The sequence below is a fragment of the Pipistrellus hanaki genome (assembly GCF_964339955.1).
Source record: "Pipistrellus hanaki genome assembly, chromosome: 16".
Classification (NCBI taxonomy): domain Eukaryota; kingdom Metazoa; phylum Chordata; class Mammalia; order Chiroptera; family Vespertilionidae; genus Pipistrellus; species Pipistrellus hanaki.
In genome coordinates this window covers 30509532-30526490 of record NC_140518.1, presented here as the reverse complement: position 1 = coordinate 30526490, position 16959 = coordinate 30509532, and the positions used below count along the sequence as shown (strand labels likewise).

The 16959-nt window shown below is 41.2% G+C and overlaps 1 protein-coding gene across 2 annotated transcripts in view; it reads left to right on the top strand.

Moving 5' to 3' along the window:
- Nucleotides 1–255: 255 nt before the first annotated feature.
- FAM222B (family with sequence similarity 222 member B) overlaps nt 256–16959 on the top strand; it is a 53784-nt gene continuing 37080 nt past the window's right edge. The window contains exon 1 of one of the 2 annotated variants that reach the window (XM_084862970.1): nt 256–402. The gene's annotated coding sequence lies outside the window, so the exon portion shown is untranslated. The remainder of the gene's footprint in view (nt 403–16959) is intronic. The other variant, XM_084862971.1, reaches the window with a different exon arrangement.

Genomic DNA, 16959 nt, shown 5'->3' with positions numbered 1-16959 from the left:
TCAGGTGCGAGTGGGATCCGGAATCCTGAAAGTGCCATTAGCCTATATAACCCTTAAGAGTCCGAACGTTTAGTAACCTAGGCAAAGTATTTTACAGGCCTCCATCCGGGGGCAGCGGCCCAAGCCCCGAAGCTTAGCGAGTCCTCGAGGCCAGCGGCCATATTTACCTGAAGACCTAGGCTTGCAGGGCATCAGGCACTGAGTGAGGCACCCCGAAGCGCACTGCGCAGGCGCAGGCGGCCCGCGAAGGCCCCTGCGCTCGAGGCTGCGCATGCGTAGGAGCGGCTGCCGGCGAGTCCCGACGGCGGCGGCGGCGGCGACTGAGGGGACGGGGCGTGGAGCAGCGGTGGCGGCGGCGGGCGGCAGCGGAGCAGCCATGAGGGCCGGGCCCAGTCACCGACAGTGAGTGGTCGATGGAAGGAGGGAAGGGGCGGCTTGGTGGAAGGATACTCTGACTTGGGGGGGTGGGGATGGCGGTGAGCTCTGCCTGTCGGAAGGGAAGGGGCGTGGGGGAGGGACAGTTTGAGGTAATGACGGGGGTAATTTGGGGCGCGGGTGGGCAGGTCGCTGCCTCCAGGACCCGACCGCTTTGTGGAGGAAACGGGGTGCGCGTTGCAAAGGGAAGGAGCTCCAGGGCAGGGCCGGTGCCCCGCGCTCCCCCGTTTGTCATCGTCCCTTCCCCCAGGAGCTTTCTCTGTCGCCTCTCCCTTTCCGCTTCTTTCAGAGAATGGTCGCGGGGGGAGGGGGGCGGAGGATGAAAGCCCTGCCGGAGCTGAGGAAGCCAACTCTGATCCTGGCAGGGAAGGGCCGGGTGGTAGGGGATGGAAACCGGGAGCCCTCTATTTGAAGCTGGCACGGACCTGGAGAAAAGAGCTAGGGGCTCAGAGTTCGACAGGTTCCAACCCACGTCCACCACAGATTAAAGTTGATAGATCATCGTGGGCAGGTCCCACTTACCATCTCTGAACCTCTGGAAGGTGGAGTGATAGAATGGACTATTGTGAGCGTCACGTAGTATGTGATTGAGATCGTAAGAACTAAGCTGATCTTACTAGATCACTGACAGTATTACTGGATTTTAGATTTGTCTGTCATGAATGGAATGACTAATTTCTTTGTCAAGGTGAAGTGTATTGTTTGTAAAACCTCAGTAGAGCACATATGTGTGTTCTACTTACTAGGCACAGCAGATCATGTGCAGAAATACCAGTTCTGTGATGTGACAAATTAGTCAGCAGGCTTATGTAGAAAAAATAACCATACTCGGGCATTTTTACAAGCTCCTTGAGGAAGGAAACAGAGAATGGAGGCCCAATATGTTAAATGCTTTCTGAACATAGTTCATTCAGGTTTGTTCCCTCATAACACAGTTGGCACTAACGTGTTTTACTATGAGTTGAGAAAACTAGTTTGAGACAACCTGGAAGGGTTGCACAGTGAGGGATGTTGCATATACAGTTGTTATTTTTAAATTATTAAAAACTTTTCTTTGCAAAGGAGTTTGCTTGCCCCAGGTCCCTGTCTCTGTTTTGGAAGTCAGATAAGCATATACTAGAAGCAGCTTTTCAATTCCACTTTCTGTTACTCTGTTACGGGTGGAGTGTCTCTCAGAGAAAAATAGAGGCAGCTGTACAGGAGCCCAGGAGGCGGCTGACGGGTTCGTTCAGATGGGCTGAAGCTGTGTGGTTCTTATTGTTTAGGGTAGGCACACCAGAGGACCGAGTTAAACCGTGTGCTTGCTGAGGAAGAAGATGGCTTTCCGGCCACATCTTTTTGAAAGAGAGGTGAAACTCTTTTCAAAAGAACAAAAAGAGATCTATGCTTGCCCTAACCGGTTTGGCTTGCAGACTGAAGGGTCCCAGGTTCGATTCCGGTCAAGGGCATGTACCTTGGTTACTGGGGATGTGCAGGAGGCAGCTGATCGATGTTTCTGACTCTCTATCCCTCTTCCTTCCTTTCTGAAATGAATTAATAAAATATGTTAAAAAAGAAAAGAGAAGAGACCTATGCTTCAGCTTTGTTGGCTCTGAAGATTGAGAGCCTGAAATGGTGAGGCCTCTTGGAAATTAGTGAGTGATGTGCCAAGGTAGGAAGTGGCGGCTGTACTAGATCCTTCAAGATTCACAGATAAGAAAAACGAGTTATTTTATAGGAATGAGGAAAATGAACTCTAGTTGTCTATAACTTCTCTATCTGGTAAAATGTGTTTTGCTTCTCTTTCCTGGAAATGCACAGTCATATATCATTTTTAACTCTTTGCTCTCACAATAAATTTTCTGTCTGTAATACCGTATTTTCCGGCGTATAAGACGACTTTTGAAACGAAAAAAAGTCAACCGAAAATCGGGGGCAAAAGAACAAAATTGCACAAAAATTACCTGCAGATCTTGACGGCAAATCAAGTCTTTTCTTTGAAGTGGGGGTAGTTTTATACAGCGAATATAGGCCTAAACCCATGTTTTAACTGTAAAATTAGGGGGTCGTCTTATACGCCGGAAAATACGGATAGTTTGAAAAAGCAAGCATAGCCTGGCCCAGTAGTTGAGCATTGACCTATGAACTATGAACTATGAACCAGGAGGTCATAGTTCAATTCCTGCAAAGGCACATGCCTAGGGTGTGGACTCGATCCTGAGTGTGGGTTGTTTAGAAGGCAGCTGATTAGTGATTCTCTCTCACTTTCATCAATGATGTTTCTCTCTCTCTTCCCCTCTCCCTTCCTCTTTGAAATCCATAAAAATATATTTTAAAAAGTAAAACCTATAAAAAATCAAGCATTTGTTACTGTTGTCATAGGTCATTTACAGAACACAAATTTATTCTGTCTTTGCCTACCACATGGAAGATGAAGTAGAGGTACAAAATGTTAGAACTGGCGTACCCATCTTATTTTTAATAATTGGACATCTATTTTTAATTTTGGTAATGCATTTTCCTTCTATTGGAAATTTCCATCAATTCAAATAAATTCATAAATGCCATTTGTGTTACGTTAAAATGGTAGAGGTTTGTTCAGCTGTGAAGAGAATTTCCTGTCCTTTCTTCCTCCTTCTATTCTCTTTCCTATTTGTGGTTACTTTTATGTAATAGGTGACTTTACTAAATGAGGAGTCTTCCCCTGGGGCAGAGAAAGGTGATGGTCAGTACTGGGATTGTCTGTTGTGTGAGCAGTCTGATGTGAGGATGTAAGGGCTTCCCATGCACCCCTGACATAGCAAGGACTAAAATAAAAGGAATAAGGTTTACTAGTTCATTTTTAGTCTGATAAAATGAATCATTTTTCTTAAAGAAGCATCTTCTGCCTCAGGGAAAACTTATTATTATTTTAAAAATATATTTCTTCATTTTTTTTTATTGTTTAAAGTATTACATATAGCATTACATATGTCTCCTTTTTCCCCCATTGACTTCCCCCCACTGTCACCCCCACACCCCCAGCACATGCTCTCACTCCCATAGTGTTTGTGATCATTGGTTATGCTTATATGCATGCATGCATACAAGTCCTTTGGTTGATCTCTTATCCCTCCCCCCCTTACAATATATTCTTATTGATTTCAGAGAGAGAGGGAGAGGGAGATAGAAACATCAACGATGAGAGAGAATCATTTATCTGCTGCTTCCTGCACGCCCTTTACTGGGAATTGAATCTTTCTTTTTTTTTAATTTTTTTACAGAGAGGAAGAGAGAGGGATAGAGAGTTAGAAACATTGATGAGAGAGAATCACCGATCAGCTGCCTCTTGCACACCCCCCACTGGGGATGTTCCCGCAACCAAGGTACATGCCCTTGACCGGAATCGAACCTGGGACCTTTCAGTCTGCAGGCTGACGCTCTTATCCACTGAGCCAAACTGGTTTCGGCTGAATTTTAACCTTAAAATTGTAATCTCCTGGCTCATAGGTCAACTGAGCCACACTGGCTGGGCTTTTTATTTATGTATTCATTGTTTGATTCTTGTATGCGCTCTGAGGATTGAACCCAAAGCCTTGGTATATCTGGCAGCCTTGGTGTATCGGTATGACACTAACCATCTGAGCTACCTGGCCAGGGCTCAGGGAAAACTTTTTAAATGAACCCATAAAAACAAAATTATGGCTTTTTCTCCCTCTTTTTTTCCTCTGAGAATATTTACTTGTAGATAGAATCTCTATTTTTTAAGACTTCTGATTTTGCCACCCATTCCTTAACTAAAGTCTCTTGTGATATTTTCACAGCTGCTAATTAATGATAGAGCCCAAAGGTTTCTATGTTTGCTTTACCATTTGTTTTGATTCTTGATAGAGTGCTAATAGCTTTAAAGGAGGATGGGAAGATGTTAAAAAAGAAGAGTTAAAGAGTGTGGATTTAATTTAGTGAATTTGTAGGTTGGATCTGATGTTTGGAGGGTAAAGGATTCAAGAATGAACCGATGGGCCCTGGCCTGGTGGCTTAGTTGATTGGAGCGTCATCCGGTACACCAAAAGGTTTTGGGTTTGATTCCCGGTTGGGATGATGTGGGAGGCAACCAATTGATGTTTCTCTCTCACATCAGTTTCTCTCTCTTCATCTTTTTCTCAAATCAATAAACATATCCTTGGGTGGTGATTAACAAAAAAATGAATGCCAAAACCGGTTTGGCTCATTGGATAGAGCGTCTGCCTGTGGACTGAAAGGTCCCAGGTTCGATTCTGGTCAAGGGCATGTACCTTGGTTGTGGGCACATCCCCAGTAGGGGGTGTGCAAGAGGCAGCTGATCAATGATTCTCTCTCATCGATGTTTCTAACTCTCTATCCCTCTCTTTCCTCTCTGTAAAAAATCAATAAAATGTATTTTTTTAAAATGAATGAACTTATGGTTTAGATTAGCCTCCTGAGAAACAGAGTTTGCTTACCAGGGTTTAGCACAGTAGTTGGTATAGAGTAAATGCTTATTAAGTATTTGATGAACGGAAAAATAGTAACAGTGTCTATCATAATCAGTGAACATGGGTTCAAATCTTCTGCAACTTTGTGTTTCTTTGAATAAGCTTACTTATATGTTTTTACCTCAGTTTTCCTTATCTTTAAATAAAGATTATTTTTTAAAGGATTTTTAAAATTGATTTTTAGAGAGAGAAGGGAGATGGAGAGAAACATAGAAGTGAGAGCCAAATATCTATCAGCTGCCTCCTGCACACCTTCTACTGGGGATTGAGTCTGGAAACCTCTCCCGCTCCCTCATGTGTTCTGACTGGGATTGAACTGGAAACTTGTCAGTGCACTGAACGATACCCAGCCAACAGAGCCACAGTTTGAAGATAATAATTACTTACTTCTGGAGGTTGTTGCAAAGGTTAAGTGTGTTAATACATGTAAAGTGTTTAGAATACTAATTATTAAATGCTAATTATTACTAGTATTTATTGGATACACTTTCTCTTTGTGCCCAAATTTATGCCAACCAAAGATGATTATGATATAGCCCCTGCCCCTTGGGGGTTCACAGTCTAGTGGAAGAAAAAGAAATACTATACAAAGTAATTTTAATATAATACAATACCTTACTTCGTCAAATTTGTGCTGCCAGTGATTGTAAGGCTCACAATTATTTTACATACCACTAAGAAGAAAGAAATGCTGTTAAATGAGACTTGGCATGCCATCAGTTATAAGATTCCCCCCCCCCCCCCCGAGAAATGTGGGGGAGGGGAGTGTATCTTGGGATTGATGAAATACAGTAAGCTTTCTATATCTAGAGGGAGGTATAACTTGTGTGGTGATGAAAGGCTGGGTGTAACTATTGTTTGAAAAGGCCTTCTGCATTGAACCTGCATGATAGACCTTCACAGTGAACAAGGGAGATGGGGCATTCTAAGCAGACAATAAAGTCTGAAAATGGGAGGGGAGAGGGCATTATTGATGTGTAGCACCATATCAGGACAAGCAGGCAGAGGAAATAAGTTAAGACTTTGGCAGAGTAACATTGTATAATGCAGCAGAGGAGGATAGGAAGCTTAGAACAGGAGCCTAATTCTTGGACTTAAACTCAAATATTATAGAATCATCTAAAAAGATGATTCTAGCCCTAACTGGTTTGTGTCAGTGGATAGAGCGTCGCCCTGCGGACTGAAAGGTCCCAGGTTTGATTCCGGTCAAGGGCATGTACCTTAGTTGCAGGCACATCCCTTGTGGGGGGGGGTGTGTGTGTGTGCAGGAGGCGGCTGTTGATGTTTCTCTTTCATTGATGTCTCTGGCTCTCTATCCCTCTCCCTTCCTCTCTGTAAAAAAAAATCAATAAAATATATTAAAAAAACAAACAAACTGGAAACTGAATGTCCCTCAACTTAGAATAACCAACTGTGATATGCCCATACAATGGAATACTATTCAGCCATAAAAAGGAACTATTCATATAAATGAATCTCAAATGCATGATGGTAAGTGAAATAAACAAAACTCAAAAGGCTACTCACTGTATGATGGAATTGCTGTGATATTTTGGAAAACTCAAAACAATGGGGCAATGAAGCACAACTCAACGATTACATTTGCTTAAGATAGGTGGAGTGTTTGACTGCACATGAGGAAATTTGTGGGTGTAGAGGGGTGGCAATGGAACTCCTCTGTATCTTGATTTGGTTATACAACTTGATGCATTTATGAGAACTCTTAGAACCGAACACTGAAAAATGAATTTTACTGTGTAAAATTAAAAAAGTCTTTATTGAGCCGAAACCGGTTTGGCTCAGTGGTAGAGCGTCCGTCTGCGGACTGAAAGGTCCCAGGTTCGATTCTGGTCAAGGGCATGTACATTGGTTGCGGGCACATCCCCAGTGGGGGGTGTGCAAGAGGCAGCTGGTCAGTGTTTCTCTCATCGACATTTCTAGCTCTCTATCCCTCTCTCTTCCTCTCTGTAAAAAATCAATAAAATATATTTAAAAAAAAAAAGTCTTTATTGAGATTGCTAAGGCACTTGACCTTCTTTTGTGATTCAGTGTCTATTAAATCATGAGTTCCCTCAGTTTCAAAAAATAAAAAAAAGTCTAAGGATGCAAGAAGGAGATTTTAAAGAATATCAGAAATGTGATTTCCGCCGAAACCGGTTTGGCTCAGTGGATAGAGCGTCGGTCTGCGGACTGAAAGGTCCCAGGTTCGATTCCGGTCAAGGGCATGTACATTGGTTGCGGGCACATTTCCAATGGGGGTGTGCAGGAAGCAGCTGGTCGATGATTCTCTCTCATCGATGTTTCTAGCTCTCTGTCCCTCTCCCTTCTCTGTGAAAAATCAATAAAATATATTTTAAAAAAATGTGATTTCCTAAACTATTTGATTTTTTAGCTTAGTTTTATTTTTTTGGATATATTTTTCCCCCCATTGATTTTTTTTTAGAGAGTGGAAGGGAGGCTAGGGAGAGATGTAGAAAGAGAGAGGAGAAAGAGAAACATAGATGTGCGAGAAATACATCAATTAGTTGCCTCCTACATGCACCCCGACCCAGGCGGGGAACAAACCCCCAACACAGGCAAATGCCCTTGACTAGGAATTGAACCCCAGACCCTTCAGTGCATAGAATGATGCTCTTAAGTATTTACTTAAATGAAAGGACAGCCTATGACACAAAAACCTGTATGTGAATATTTACAGTAGCTTTATTTGTACTCACCAAAAATTGGAAACTGAATGTTCTTCAACTTAGAATGGACAAACCAACTGTGATACATTCATACAATGAATACTATTCAACCTAAAAGGGAACTATTCATATATGCAGTGACATAAATGAATCTCACATGCATTATGGTAAGTGAAAGAAACCAAACTCAAAAGGCTACTCACTGAGCCATGCTGATATTTTATTTATTTTTATATTTTATTGATTTTTTACAGAGAGGAAGGGAGAGGGACAGAAAGCCAGAAACATCGATGAGAGAGAAACATCAACTAGCCACGTCCTGCACATCACCCACTGGGAATGTGCCCGAAACCAATACACATACCTTATTTTCCGGCGTATAAGACAACCCCTAATTTTACAGTTAAAACATAGGTTTAGGCCTATATTCGCTGTATAAGACTACCCCCCACTTCCGAGGCAACAATGTCTTCCCAAATCTGAAAATCCACACTCACCTGGAAGCTATAATACACAACCTCTAAGAATATTAAGGATGTCTCCTGCCACAATATTCTGAATGTCCAAGTTAATAGACCGCCTCTCTAACTCAGCCAATCCAAGTAGGCTTTTTATGCATGCAAATTATACATGTTCTGTACCTGAAGCTACACTGTGTTCTAGTAAAAAGCCTGCTCAGATTGGCCAGAGTGAGATTGTTTTTAAGAGTTAGGTCCCCTGCCCTAACCGGTTTGGCTCAGTGGCTTGAGCGTCGGCCTGGGGCCTGAAAGGTCCCAGGTTCGATTCTGGTCAAGGGCATGTACCTAGGCTGTGGGCACATCCCCAGTAGGAGGTGTGCAGGAGGCAGCTGAGAAATATTTCTCTCTCATCGATGTTTCTAACTCTCTCCCTTCCTCTCTCTCTCTTAAAAAAAAAAAAAATCAATAAAATATATTTAAAAAAAAAAAAAAAGAGTTAGGTCCCTGGTCTTGGAAAAGCACACTGGCTTGACCTTGATCTTGCCATAGATGCATCGGTTTTCTCAGCTGTCAATGAGGATAACAGGACCAGGTTAGCTCAGTGAGTAGTTGTGAGGCATGACTGTTAATGAAAATAATTGTAAAACACTTTGGCAAGTGTGATATAAATGCTAAGTAATAGTTCTTTATTGGGATGTTGTGAAAATTAGTAACATGCTGTTTGTTAGAGGCCTTAAATTCCTTTTGAGAAAGGTGATGTATTTTTATAAATATAGTTCAGGATTTGGGAAAAGATATTGCTACCCTAATTTCTAGAATGTAACAATTATGGATTCATAATAAAACAATTTTTTATTAAAGAGAACAATTCCAAAAGATTTTTTTATAATATCACTTCGGAGGATTCAAATCACTAGAATTTTTACCATCTTGGCTTTTTGGTTCGTCATGCCAGTTATAATACTGAATGTTTAAAGGACTAGTGGGTTGATTTATTAACTACTAGGGGCCCATGCATGAAATTTATGCTTTTTTTTTGGGGGGGGGGGGGGTTTGTTCTTAGCCCAGCATGCACCCTCTCCAATCTGGGATTCCTCTCACAATCCAGGATTGCTGGCTTCCCAACTGCTCGCCTGCCTGCCTTCCTGATTGCCCCTAACCGCTTCTGCCTGCCAGCCTGATCACTCCCTAACCACTTCCCTGACAGTCTGATTGATGCCTAATTGCTCCTCTGCCAGCCTGTTTGCCCCTAACTTCCCTCCCCTGCTGGCCTGGTTTCCCCCAACTGCTCTCCCCTGCAGGCCTGGTCCCTGGTTGCCCCCAACTTCCCTCTGTCGGCCTGGTCACCCCTAACTGCCCTCCCCTACAGGCTTGATTGCCCCCAACTGCCCTCTCTTGCAGGCCTGGTCCCTCCCAACTGCCCTCCCCTGCTGGCCTGACTGCCTACAACTGCTCTTCCTTGCAGATAGGTCCCTCCAAACTGCCCTCCCCTGCTGGCCAGCTTGTGTCCACATGGGGGCAGTCATCTTTGACCACATGGGGCAGCCATCTTATGTGTTGGAGTGATGGTCAATTTGCATATTACTCTTTTATTATATAGGATAGAGGCCTGGTGCATGGGTGGGGGCCAGCTCGTTTGCCCTGAAGGGTGTCCCGGATCAGGGTGAGGGTTCCTTTGGGGCATTGGGTGGCCTGGGCAAGGGGCCTGTGGTGGTTTGCAGGCCGGCCACGCACCCCAGTGACCTAAGTGGAGGCCCTGGTATCTGGGATTTATTTATCTTCTATAATTGAGACTTTGTAGCCTTGAACGGAGCCAAGTCTCATGCATGCTCCTTGGCCACAGCCATTTTTGTTGGGGTTTATTTATCTTCTATAATTGAAACTTTGTAGTGTTAAGTGGAGGCCAAAGCAGGCCAGGGCTGTGGAAACTTGGCTTCTTCCATGGGGGGTGGGGGGCAAATCAAGCCTCCTGCTCTCTCCATGGCTGCCGCCATTTTTGTTGATATTTATCTTCTTTTTAAAAAAATATATTTTATTGATTTTTTACAGAGAGGAGGAGAGGGGGGTAGAGAGCTAGAAACATCGATGAGAGAGAAACAGCGATCAGCTGCCTCTTGCACACTGCCTACCGGGGATGTGCCCACAACCAATGTACATGCCCTACACCGGAATTGAACCAGAGACCTTTCAGTCTGCAGACCGACACTCTACCACTGAGCCAAACCGGTTTTCGTAATATTTATCTTCTATAATTGAAATTTTGTAGCCTTAAACAGAGGCCAAGGCAGGCCAGGGCAGGGAGAAAGCTTGGCTTCCTCCATTGCCGAGAAAACCCAAGCCTCCTGCTCCCTCCACGGCCACAGCCATATTGGCTGGCTTAATTTGCATACTTGCTCCTGATTGGCTGGTGGTCATGACTGTAGCAGACGTATGGTCAATTTGTATATTACTCTTTTATTAGATAGTATATTTAAAGCATCACAGCCAATCAGTAGAACCATTAACAAAAAAAAGCATTGAAAGGGGCTTTTTATTTTAGGCGACACCATATAGACACCTAGGTGATGGTTGTAATTAGGCTTTGACGAGGGACATGGTGCCATTACAAGCAAAGCTAGCACTTCTTGTTCCATACCTGAGTCTAAATATAGAATGGGTGATGTGGTGTACTTAAAAAATGCTTGATATTTGAATCTCATGAACTAAATTTTTCTTAGCTTCTAAAGTGGCATTAACAGAGAAAAATTGGGATGTGATTCTTTTGATGTATAAAACTGATAAAAAACTGAAATGGTTAAGTAGTAGTCTGCTGGCATGCTCAGAACTTGAACTTGTTCAGTTGAGATCTTATGCATTGTATTTTTTAATTTTTTTTAAATAATATTTTTATTGATTTTAGAGAGGAAGGGAGAGGGAGAGAGTGATAGAAACAGATCAAGCCCATAACCTGGGCATGTGCCCTGATCAGGAATCAAACCGTGACTTCCTGGTTCATAGGTCAATGCTCAACCAGTGGGCCACACCTGCTGGGCTGTATTCTATTTTTTTTTTTTCTTTTAAAAAAATACATATTTTTATTGATTTCAGGAAGGGAGACAGAGAGAGAGATAGAAACAACAATGATGAGAGAGAACCATTGATCGGCTGCCTTCTGCATGCGGGGGGCCCCCCCCCAGGGATCAGGCCCGGAACCTGGGCATGTGGCCTTGACTGGAATCCAACCTAGGACCCTTCAGTCTGCAGGCTGATGCTCTATCCACTGAACCAAACTGGCTAGGGCTGTATTGTATTTTCAATAGGGACCTGTGTATTGCTGATTTTAGAACAAAGTGACATGAAGTTCTTAGCTTTACATAGGTTGGAATTGAATTTTTTTTCTGGAATTTAAGTTCTTTCACAATCCATTATCTTTTTGTATCAAGGACAAGTAAAAGTCTTAGATTTCTTTTCCTCTTTGATGGGAAGACTATACTTGCTTTTTGCAGTACCAGGCATTATTTGCTTTTATTTTGCATTTGGTGTAAAATAAAGGGGTCCCTGAATGGCCTGCTTCCATAATAAAGACAGTTGAGTAAGCTTCCTTTTTGGAGGTGCATTACTTCTATGGTTGTATATTTAGACTTGACGTTACTTACTTCCATCATCTGCCATGTTTATTGTGTACCAGCTTCAGCTGTTTTATGTTCATACCTAAAGATTCATTATATATACATATATATATATATATATGTGTGTGTGTGTGTGTGTGTGTATATATATATATATATTATTTATTTATTTATTTATTTATTTATTTATTTATTTTTCATGTGATCCTGTTGCGCAGGGGCCATGCTAATCTTTTCTGTATCATGCTAATTTTAGTATATTTGCTGGCTGAACTCATATTTTGATTTTAGTTCCTTTGGATTTGGTTTGTAGTTTTCTTGTATCCATTCTACTTAACATTTTTCTTCCCATATTAGGTGTTTCACAAAACTTATATCTTAAAAAATATTTTTAGGAATGTATTGTTTATGCTAGGCACCCTTATCTTCCCCCTCCCAACTTTATTAAAGTATAACTGAAAAAATAGTAAGATATTTAAAGTGTATAACACGATTTTATGCACCCATATCTATTTTTGTTTTACTCATTAATCAGTAGCCAAGATTTCTCTGGAAGCTTGCAGATGGCAGTACTATCAAGTCAAAAATAGCTTTAGTACTGTATGGTGAAAGTACTTTCCACCATTTCCTAACAATGTGGAATATATGTAATATTTGCTCTTGTGTATTTCTTCTATGACTACTAATTAATGCCCTTTGAAAATTTCCTTCTTTGGTTATATCCTTTTTTTAATTGACTTGTAAAAGTTCTTTGTATTTTTGTGGCCATGAACTCTTCTTCGTAAATGTTGTAAAGATTCTTTAAGACTGTGAATAAGAAGTGAGAAAGCAGGTGATTGCATCAACTACTTATTCAACGTGGTATTTGTTTAAAATGTTTGCCTTGGTTATTTGAGCAATGGTAAGCTGCTGCTTTTGTCTCTCTCCTTCCAAAGATGCATAGAAAAGCTCCTTCTGTCTGAAGTAAAGTGTTGGCTCTGTATTGGTTATAATTTGCTTTTCTGGCTGGCAAAGCCTTCTTTTTGTTTTTCTGTCTTCTGACAGATTATAGGATTGTGGGGAAACAGTGTCCAGGGCTTTTTCAGGAACTGTGCCATTTTATCTGCAGGAGAAGCCATTGGCTTTGGCACAAGAAGAGAATTGGCTCTGTGTTTAAAATTGCCAAATCATACTTGATTCACAAGTTTGCCGTCTCATTTTGTATGTGTTTGAAACTTTTTTAGGATGTTGGCTTTTAGTATTTCTACCATGTATACCTCATCAGTGTGAGAAATTAACAACTTGTTCCTTCTCATCAACTCCCCACCCTGACACCCACAATCCAAACATCCCAAACCATAGCAAATGATGAAACAGTCATTGAGGATTAGGGAAAAATACACCGCACAGATGTTACCATTTCCCTTATGGTGACTTTGACCTTTAATTCTAGTTTATCAGTTAAACCCATGGTCTGCAAACTGCAGCTCGCGAGCCATATGCTGCTCTTTGGCCCCTAGAGTGTGGCTTTTCCACAAAAGACCACGGCCTGGGCGAGTCTATTTTAAAGAAGTGGCATTAGAAAAAGTTTAAGTTTAAAAAGTTTGGCTCTCAAAAGAAATTTCAGCCATTGTACTGTTGATATTTGGCTCTGTTGACTAATGAGTTAATCCTTCGTCTTTCCTATGTAGGCTTGAATTATTTAGGTGTGTAAATGATTTGCCAACCAACATGTCTCTTTATGCAGGCTTTTCAAAGGCAAGAGTGAAAGTTAATTATCAGAGTACTTCTCTTTCCTAACTTGGAAATTTACTTTGTATAAGGCAGAGTACACTTAGGAAACTTAGATTTACTCATTTACCCTTGACACACTCTTTTTATTTTATTTTTAAAATGTTTTTCTTTTAGCAGAGACCGGTTTGGCTCGGTGGATAGAGCATCGGCCTTTGGACTGAGGGGTCCCAGGTTCGATTCCCGACAAGGGCATGTACCTTGTTTGCGGGCACATCCCCAGTAGGGGGCGTGCAGGAGGCAGCTGATCGATGTTTCTAACTCTCTATCCCTCTCCCTTTCTCTCTCTAAAAAAGCAATAAAATATATTTAAAAAAATGTTTTTCTTTTAATTGATTTTTGTTTTTAAAGAAAGAGGAAGGGAGAGGTAGAAAGAAACATTGATGAGAAACATTGATTGGCTGCCTCCTGCATGCCCCAATTGGGGACTGAGCCTGCAACCTCAGGCATCTGACCTGACTGTAATCAAACAATGACCTCTTGTTTCCTGGGTTAATGCTCAACTACTGAACCACACCAGCTGGACAGTCACACTTTTTTAGGTGGGTGTAGCATAATTTATTCTGATTTTAAGTGAGAATTTTTATCATCATGTAAGCAGTCTTAACTCCAATTGTATGTTGCCTTCAAACTTTTAATATTGTGTAAAATTGATTTTGAAATCTAGCCAACTATAAATTTTAGCAAATCTTCCCCACCTAGCCTTAGCTGGTTTTGCTCAGTGGATAGAGCCTCTGCCTGTGAACTGAAAGGTCCCAGGTTCGATTTTGGCCAAGGGCACATGCTCAGGTTGTGGGCTCAATCCCTAGTATGGGGCATGCAGGAGGCAGCCGATTAATGATTTTCTCATCATGTTTCTATCTCTCTCCCTCTCTCCCTTCCTCTCTGAAATCAATAAAAATATTTTTTAAAAAATCTTTCCCACCCAATAAGGCCTTATATCTTTATTTTCTATAGACAACAGGTGTAGGTTATTTTCATTTAGATTAAGGTAGGGGAGATAGTTAATAGAATAAGCCAGTTTGAATAAGCTGGTTTATCTAGTGTGGATTATTACATGTATGTACATGTAATTTTTTTCCTCCCTCTGCCAGAAATGCTTCTCCTGTCCTGCCTCAAACTGGCAGTCTTACAAAAGTTGAGGTTTGGTTCTCATGTGCATTCTTTTTTATTTTATTATTTTTAAAAATATATTTTTATTGATTTTAAGGAAGGGAGAAGGAGAGAGAAACATCAATAATGAAAATCATTGATTTGCATTCCCTAAACTGGGGATCAAGCCTGAAATCTGGGTGTGTGCCCTTGACCAGAATCGAACCTGGGACTCTTTGGTCCAAAGGCCACCACTCTATCCACTGAACCAAATTGGCCAGGCATTATTATTATTATTATTATTATTTATTATTATTTATTGATTTCAGAGAAAAAGAGAGAGGGAGAGAGAGAGAGAAACATCAATCGTGAGAATCACTGATTGGCTGCCTTCTGCACGCGCCCCCCAAGCCTGCAATCTGGGCATGTGGCCTCGGCTGGAATCGAACCTGGACCTGTCAGCAGACAGAGGCTCTATCCACTGAGTCAAACTGGCTAGGGCATCACGTGCACTCTTTGTTATAATTTGACTTTTTTTTTTAACTGCTGTGTCTCCTCTTACTAAGTGCCTTAAAGATAGGGACTAGCTTTTTCTCCTCCTCCTCCTCCTCTTCTTCTTATTCATCATCTGCTTCATCTCCTTTTTCTGTGTCGTCTTCATCTTGGTTGTTTTCGTTTCCTATCTTTGGGGTCTACTAGAGTTCCTGCTATATAGGAATGAAATAAATATGTTGTGACTGAATGAATGAATAACTTGAATTCTTTAAAGACACTATGAATGGATTTTACAGTTCCCTCTAGTGTCTGAAAAAGAAAGTGCAGCCAGTTTAAAAAACTTAAGGACGCCTTGCTATATTGAAATAATAGTTCAAAGCATTGCCTTTTTTTTTTTTTTTCTAAATATATTTTATTGATTTTTTACAGAGAGGAAGAGAGAGGGATAGGGAGTTAGGAACATCGATGAGAGAAAAACATTGATCAGCTGCTCTTGCGCATCCCCCACTGGGGATGTGCCCGCAACCAGGGTACATGCCCTTGACTGGAATTGAACCTGGGACCCTTCAGTCCGCAGGCCGATGCTCTATCCACTGAGCCAAACCAGTTTCGGCAAAGTATTGCCTTTTTAATTTTAATTTTTCTAAACTGAAATGTTTGTTTTTTAAATTGATTTTAGAAATAGGAAGGGAGAGGGGGAGAGAGAAACATCAATGATGATAGAGAATCATTAATAGGCTGCCTCCTATATGGCCCTCACCTGGAATTGAGCATGCAACCCATGCATGTGCCCTGACCAGGAATTGAACCATGACCTCCTGGGATGCCCAACTACTGAGCATCACTAGCTGGGCAGCATTAACTTAACTTTTTTTTTTTTTTTTTTTAACAATTGTGGGTTTTCAGGTTTTTATGGGAGAAATGCCTTTTTAATAGTGTTCAGCTTCTTTATAGATCATTATTATGGTTTTGTCTTTGTTATGCAGAGCTACTAAAAACTATATTTATTTGATTGGAGTCAATGAAGTGTCAAAGGCACCTGTTTTTGCTTTTGTGTTTTGTTTTGTTTTTTTTGTTAATTCTCACCCGAGGATATTTTTCCATTGATTTTTAGGGAGAGTGGAAGAGAGATGGAAAGACAGAGAGAAACATCAATATGAGAGAAACACATCAATTGGTTGCCTGCTGCATGAGCCCTGACCTGGGTTCAGTCCAGGGCGGAGCCTGCAACCAAAATATGTGCCCTTTGGTCCTCAGGCTGACACTCTATCCACTGAGCCAAACCGGGTAGGGCAGTTTTTTGTTTTGTTTTGTTTTGTTTTGTTTTGTTTTCTTGGTATAAATTTCATTAGGGAGCCCTGGCCAGTTTGTTCAGTGATTAGAGTGTCTCCTGTGGTTGGATTCCATCTCCCTCCTCCTCTCCCTCCTTTTCTCCTCCCCCTCCCCCTCCCCCTCTCCCTCTTCCTTTTAACATCTTTTACTGATTATAAAAATAAGACAACCTGGCCGGCATGGCTCGGTGGTTAGTGTCGACTTAGGAACCAGGAGATCGCAGTTCAATTCTGGTCAGGGCACATGCCCAGATTTCTAGCTCAATCCCCAGTGTGGGACATTGATTCTCTCCCATCATTGATGTTTCTATCTCTTTCTCTCTCCTTTCCTCACTGAAATCAATTAAAAAATACATCTTTAAATAAATAAATAAATAAATAAATTAAAATAAGACATATTCAATATAGAAAGTTTAAAAACTATAAAAATAATCTATAATTGTATTAGTCAACAAATCTATTAAAATTATAAAATGAATGCATATTTTTTATTTTTTAAAAGATCAAATCAAATATTAAAATTTTTTCTCCTTTTTTCTTCCCTTCCCCTCCTATCTTTCTCTCAGTGGTAACAACTGTTGACTTATTAGTGTATGTATACATATCTATAT